Source organism: Anser anser (genome assembly GCF_964211835.1).
Source record: "Anser anser genome assembly, chromosome: 13".
NCBI lineage: Eukaryota > Metazoa > Chordata > Aves > Anseriformes > Anatidae > Anser > Anser anser.
The window spans coordinates 17,164,526-17,170,611 of NC_139734.1; positions in this window are offsets into that span (position 1 = coordinate 17,164,526).

Sequence of the window (6,086 nt, forward strand, 5' to 3'; positions counted from 1 at the left end):
ACAAGGAACAGTGCGCAGGGGTGACTGTGTGCTGAGGTACCACTGGGCAAAAGCTCTTACTGAAGCTAGACTTGAGCTGCAGCACAGCTTTTGGACCTGCACAGCACATGGAGCATGTGTGTAGGCACAGGGACCTCTCACGGACTACTCTTCCCTCACTTATGCATGACCAGAGAATTAAACTCCCTTCTTCCCAATTCCTTTTGGTAGGATCTGAAATAGAGGACCTTCCCCCTCCTTTTCTTCAATAATTAAATAAATAAATAGAACCCTTCAGTAAATGAAATGTCATTTCTCATTCAGGCAAATACATTTGGGTTAGAAATCTAGGTCAGAATGTAAATTATCTTGCTGCCTTCTTGAAGGTGAAGTCCCTGAAATGCTCTCAATTTAACTGAAATTGGGGATTTCCCAGTTTTTGCAAGCACTTTATTTTCCTTCTAATGAATACAAGGGAAAAACTTCCTTGAAACTGCCAGGGGATACAATCTATCTCGAATGGCTGTAATATCGTATAATAAAGTAAACCTTAACAATAAATGTCTTACGCTCTTAGAGCCTGTATTTCCAGCATGACATGAAGGGTGTTAAATTTGGTGGAAAATCTGACCAGAAGTGTGTACCAGGTGAACATTCCTTCTGAATATCCATTGCAATTTTTTTTTCAAGATTCCTGCTTGATGAGGAGGCTTTTATTTTGGTGCCATGGAGACCAAGGGCCCAAGGATGCTCCTGGCACGGGTGAGGGATGTGGCAGGGCGCAGTGCATCATCTCCTAGCACTGGTAGCTCCTCCCTCTGCCAAGGTGTTGAGGGTGCAAGGACCCAGGGCCAAATGCGTGGAAGGTGGAGGGAGAGAGATCTTATTCAGTGCCCACTCCAGGGCACTGCTTTGCCCTTGCCCTGCTGCAGAGCTCCCAGCCTGCCTGGTGTGAGCCACCAGTGGAAACAGCACACGGCAGCAATGCCCAGCATGGGAGGACAGACACATATTTTTTCTTGCATTTGATAGGAAAAGAAAAACTTCCAGTATTACACTGGGGCTACGACCATTTGTAAAGCAAAAACTACATTAGCACTGTAAATCAGTTGCAGGAAACTACAGCCAGAAACACTAGCTGCAGACAGTTCTGAGGAATGCAATGGCAGGAGCTCCTGGCTTGCACTGCCCCCACCCTTCTTTTATTCAGGGAATTAAATCCTTGAGTGTTTCTATTTACCACACAGCTAGTGTTTGTTTGTCTCAGTGTTAACATTTCTTTTCTTTTTTGCTTTTAATCAGCTGCAATTATTCAGTTATATTCATGGGTAGCACTAAAATAAAAATAGGTGCATTATGAATATTAAATTCCTGCAAACAAAGCCCTGAATTAGATGATTTGTGCGCTCCGTGTGTACAGAGCTTTTTCTGCTTGGAGAATACAGTGAGCAATATATTTTTCCCCTTCCCTTCTCCTTCATTCTGTATATGCCCAGGGTAAGAGGAGAAGCAGCGTGAGCCCTGCAGGGAGAGGCCAGGGGAAGGGAGATGGGAAATCCAGACCCTTTGGTGCTGTCGCCTGGGAGGAACTTGTATCGTTCGTTGTTTTGGGCAGCTATGGATGGAGTATGGGGTTGCACAGCATGGATTTTTTTTTCTCTAGATCACTAGAAAAAAAAAAAAAACATGCTACCTGAGTCTGGTCTTTTAGAGGCTTGGAATCTGTCTCTGCTCCTATGATGCTTGAAATGTCAGCAGTATCTTACCCTGTCCCACACTGCTGACTGGACCGCTCTTGCCACCTCCTGCCAGGGCTGCTGCCTTTCTCCTATGCAAAACTGGCAGATAATGCCAAGATTAGACAGCTTTTTTTTTTTTCTTTTTTTCTTCTTCTGCCTCAAATTCCGTAGGGTTTTTTGAAGGGAAGCTGGGAACGGATGCCACAGCCTGACGAGCCTGCCATTGCTCATATCCTGCCTCCTGTCTGGATGGCTGGTTCTTTACATTTTTAATGGTATTTTGTATTGCTTTTCTTGTACTGCTCCTGGATATTTTGCAACATGCATCTTTGTGGATGGATGCAATGAATCAATAGCGAATAATAATCTAAGTCTAGAGGGAACAGAGTTTGCAAAGCGGCACACCATTCACACTTGCTGGAAGTGCAATGAGAAATCACCAGGGTAAGGCCAAGTACAGAGAAAATGACCTGGGAGAAGGACAGGCAGGAAATCCAATCTTTGAAAGTGAAAATAGATTTTTTTTTAAGTGCTGTGTAAAATTATACATTTAATTCTTTTTTCTTTTAGCACAAAATCTTACCATAGATCGTGCTACTGCAGGTCCCTTGCTGCTCCTGCTGGCTGGCTCTCAGGAGCTGGGGTGCCTTACCTACTTCTTTTTCCTGGTGCTGCTACAGCTTTACATCCTGTTCCTGCAAGGACTGGATTTGGGAGGCTGGACTCTGCTTTTGAATCGTGCCGGCAGCTGGGGGACCAGCGGCTTCGCTGTGCAAGGCCTGCAGGCTGCCCGGAGGGGAAGGCTGCCGGCCCCAGCCGGTGTGCAGCACACGCTTGTTCCCAGAGCTGTGCCCCCCTCTGCCACCCCCAGCTCAGGACCGACGGTGCTGCCTTGCCCTGACGAATGTACCAGGTGCAACTAACATCCATTACGGGGTCTTGAGCCAACACCCATGTTTGTCCCTGCTTTCTCCTGCTGCCCGCTCTACAGCTGGTACGAATTGACTCAATCCATCACAATTACGAAGACACTTGAACTAAATAACTTCGTAAAGATCCGCAGGGAAAACTCATTGGTTGGAGACCTTAGAAATGGATTTTACTTATGCTGGCCAGAGAATCGCAGAAGAGGTGAGCAGGGCCGTGCCCAGCCCTGCAGTGTGCGCCGCCAGCTCCCTGCCTGCCGCAGAGCAGCCACCCACCAGCACTGCTAAAACCTGCAGGTGCTTGCATCGGGTCATTAAATAGCACGGGGATGGGCATATAGGAGCGTAGATGGGCATATAGGAACATAGAGGGGTGGCCGACCCCTCCGTTGCTGACAACAGACGGCCAGGAGGGAGTTGATGTTTTAAGGGAGGTTGGTGGTGGTGTCTCTCTCCTGGCTGTGAGCAAGTTTTCTAAAAGCCTCACGTGTCTGAACTGCCCGTGCCCCATTTCTGGGACTCATGCTAGCATCGGAGGGCTTGGCGGAGATAGGATCAAGTTACAGCAGCATAACAAATTACCTCCTGTCAGCTGAACCATGATAGCCGAGTATGTATGTGCTCTTACTCTGTGATCTTTCACTGACATTTAAACTAAGCTGTTTTAAGGATTTAAGAGCAGTCATAACAGGTCATAGCAAAGGTCCGTCCAGCCTGATCTGCTGTCCCAGGGAGGGGCCTTTGGCCCAAACCTTGGGAAGAGCGTAGGAAGAGGCAAAGCCACCCCGGGACTTCCCAAGCGCTCTCCCACCCCCGGACACCGCGGTGGGGCTGGGAGCTGCTGGAGCTGGGCGGGATGGGATGGTCCCAGCCCACGCGGGAATTGTCTTCTGCTCATTTCCTTTCTGGTCTTGAGTTCAAGGAAATTTTTATCATCTGCAGAATCCCGTGGCAAGATATCCCAAAGCTTAACCCCGTGTTGGGCTTAGTGAAGTTTCCTGGTTCAGATTTTGTTGTTTCATGGGCAATTTCTACAAGTACCACCTGGTTTGGGATGCACGCAGGTGACAGCTGCTCTGCTCCCAGGACCCAGCCTGCATCGGCGGGTTAAAACTCCGAAATTCCACGCATTTTGGTGCCTAAAACCTCTGGGTCTCAGGGCGTTATACCCCGGGCTATGAACAGCAAGCACCCAGCGGATGGGCGAGGTGCCCACCGGGTGCGTTTGGCTGTAGTGCTGCTCTGCTGCGGGCGTGCAGGGCAGAAGGCAGCATCCTCTGCCCAGCGCCTCTGCTGCAAAGTGTGGCACATATAGGGAATAATGAGTTGTAAAAAATATCTGAGCGGTAGTAGATGAATAAATCATGCTTATTTAGTACTGGCTTAGGGAATGTCCCCGGGATGCCTGTGACTCTCCGTTCTCTGGAAGGCGCTCATGTACGCTCTGTCGGGGATAGCGCTAGTTCCAAGTACTAAATGCCAATTTGGCTCCCTTTGTTCGTTCCAGTTTCTCTGCAATTAACTGCCTCTCTGCCGGGCTGTGGGTGTCGGGCAGGGGATCCAGCACAGGCTGGGTGTTGGTGCTGGGGTAAAGAGGCTGCTCGTGACTGGGAGCACGGCAGAGAGCGCAGCTCCATCACTGCTAGCGCTTGTGCGGACGGGGCTGGTGCTCTGGCCCTGCCGGGAAGCCCCCCCCCCCCCCCCTTCCCCATCTAATTTAAATACCATAATCTTTGTTTAGCTACTGCATGCAAATCCGTAAATATCGCAATTTCGATTGCCTCTCCGGCTGTTTAAAGGATTATATCTGGGTTATTTTTAGCCCAGATCATTTCCTCGATCTGATTTCCAGGCCGTGCCCACGGAGAGCCACAGGCAGGTGCGTTGCAGGGGCAGCGGCAGGGTGGGCACGGGCACAGCAGTCCCAGCTCACGCAGGGCGAGGAGCTGCACCACCGCGGCGTGGCTGGGCCTGCGGAGGTGGACTTGGTGCTGCAAAGCGATCTGTCGACACGTGGTGGGGTTGGGAAAAAGCTGCGATTCTCTACGATTTTCTTTGTTTCCTTCCTGGAGCAGGTTTAGGACAGGCAGGAGGTGCAGGGGCCATTTCGCAGCTCTGTGTGCGTGTTTAGCACCTGTCCATGCTCCTTCACCTCCAGCCGGCAGGCATAAGGTTCCCAGCCCGAGGAGAAGCATTATCTCCCATGCTTCAAAGGCAGAATAAGAGGCAGAGAAAGCCCCCTTGCTCCTTTCACCGTGGGATTTAGCTAATGCTCTCTCCAATCCATTTTGCTTCCCTGAAGCTTAGCGTGGATTTTCATCCCCATCTTGTCAGCCCACTTAGGGGGTGCAGCCCTCTGCCAGCCTGGAGGCATTTCAGCCAAGCACGCTGCCTGGTGGTGTTGGGTTGCAGAGCACTTTGCAATGCCAGGGAGGAATTGCACCCAGCAGCAGCTGGCCTGGGGGCTTTTGCACCCGAAGTGGAGCTGAAAGCATCGGGAGCTCTGCGCTCCTCTGTGCACCCACTCCTTGCACGGCTCTGTGACTCCAGGGCCAGCTCGGGAAGCCCGCAGTCCAGCCGCAGGGTGCAGGTCCCAGCTGGGAGGCACCCCACGCCAAATTCACCCACGGGTGCACAGGCACCGCACAGGCACTGCATTCAGAGCCGGGGAAGTGAGCTTAAAAAAACAACAACCGCGGAACAGCCTGCTGCGGCACGTTTAGGCTCCAGTGACCCTGCTGGTCCCTCCCTCGTGCCTGTGCATCCTGGAGGGCCCTGGACGGCAAGCCCAGGGAGAAGCAGCAGCGCGGCAGCACCAGCTGCGCCAGCGGTCCGAGCGATGGCTCTCAGGCTGGTGAGGCTTCCCCGGTGGTGAGGCGGGAGGTCTGGATTCATCAGTCATGTCACATTACATTATGTGATGCAACGCAACATGGCAAGACTGATGCAACCCAACGTTAAATGTCATAGAGCAATGGATCAGCTCAAGGCTACGGTAATTTTATGTGCCCATTTAATCTGGTATTTAAAAACAAACACTCATAGCAATCTGCATCACACGCTACATTTTGCAAAATTGAGCAGCAAATCTGTACCAAGCAAATTATATAATTCTGTCATCTCCCAGCCTTATGTATGTTTGCGTAAATACCATAGGTTTAAAACTGGTGCTCCCGCTTTCCTCTCGCACCAGCCAAAGGCGGCGTGGTCCTCGTGGGGCTGCTGCAGGCTGCCAGGTGACGGGGTCCCAGCCCCTCAGCACGTCCCACCTCAGCACTTGCCGTCTGCAGACGGAGCACTCCCTGTCACAGTTCCCTTCAGGTAAAGCAGCAGGGCTGGCCAAGACCGGCAATTTAAGCTCTTTGGCCGAAGACGAGGGATTTTGCCTGAAGCCTGTTTTGGGCACGCTTGCCTGAACTGCTCTGCCAGCAGGACGGGGATG